The 1,251-nt window shown below is 32.0% G+C and overlaps 1 protein-coding gene across 1 annotated transcript in view; it reads right to left on the reverse strand.

Moving 5' to 3' along the window:
- The window catches only part of LOC119594598 (ATP-citrate synthase-like), a gene marked incomplete in the record, with an annotated part of 33,922 nt that overhangs the window by 8,422 nt on the left and 24,249 nt on the right, over positions 1-1,251 (reverse strand).

Genomic DNA, 1,251 nt, shown 5'->3' on the forward strand with positions numbered 1-1,251 from the left:
TGTTAATACAGCTCGATCTCGGCAATTTACTACAGCACTCAAGAAATTAGTTTCCATACAGTCAGTGAAGTACAACAGAACAACACTTTTACTGTACTGTAAATATGTTAGTAAGATTCATTAGTTGATTAATGTAAAAAACAGGAGACAGGGGACTATCCCATATACTGTTCAAAAGACTAAAATTTTTAGTTACATGTATCACACTATGTACAATCCCCTTTATGTAAAAATTACTGTACTGACTGCATTTGGATTATCTGATACTGAATAATAAATGTTATAGAAATTAGAATTTACTATTACAATACTACATGTTCCTGGCAGATTACAGATTTGCTCTAAAAATATATACTAGGATACTGTTACATTTACCTTATCAATATTAGTGAAGAAAAATAATTCCACAAGGCAAGAGATATAATTAACATAATTTTACATCTGATGATGTAATATCAAAATGTTAATTATTCTTTCTCATTCAGACCTTTTCTATATTTATCACATTGAACTCTGTTCACTAGAAAAGATTTTGCTAGTGTTATAAAATCTCTTGTATTATTTAGTAACTGCATATACTTTGCAATTGAGACTCAGAGTAATATCTGAGACATCCCTCTATTTGAACACAAAAAGTAACAATTCAAAGGAAATATTAAACAAAATTTCATGGCAAAACAGATTCAAACTATGTATAAGTAGTTATAATATATACACTGCTATGTGTTAAAAATGTGTACCAAACCTAAAGCCCCAAAGAGAATTTACAATGAACTGCACAATATGAGGACTTTCCCTTTCATCTTTTTCCACAGTATATAAGCATCATATTTACAATATTGCACTTACAAACATTATTTTAATGTATAGTGTAAATATCTGAGTAATTGTGAGTAAAAACCACTAGCCATGGAGTAAGGCAAGCCGAGTACTCTACTCATGCCTGATACAGGTCTCTCAAAGTTAAAACACAAAGGGCTGTAGTACGCATCTAGTGAGAGTTAGGATGCGAGTTAACAAAATACACACAAGGAGTCTTGGCCACTACAATTCAAGAAAGTGTGTACCCTTTTTTTTGTGAGAGAAGGAAACATATCCTTCAGGTATGAAATTTCTGATGGGGGGCCCTATGAACGGAGAGAGAGCATAAGTAGTGTGAATAAGAACCTCTAGAATGGTGGTCTTTGGTAGAATCACAACTTTTTTTTCTTGTTTAATTTGAGGTTGTATGATTTCCCTTGACAAAACATG

The sequence above is a fragment of the Penaeus monodon genome, chromosome 34, assembly GCF_015228065.2.
Source record: "Penaeus monodon isolate SGIC_2016 chromosome 34, NSTDA_Pmon_1, whole genome shotgun sequence".
Classification (NCBI taxonomy): domain Eukaryota; kingdom Metazoa; phylum Arthropoda; class Malacostraca; order Decapoda; family Penaeidae; genus Penaeus; species Penaeus monodon.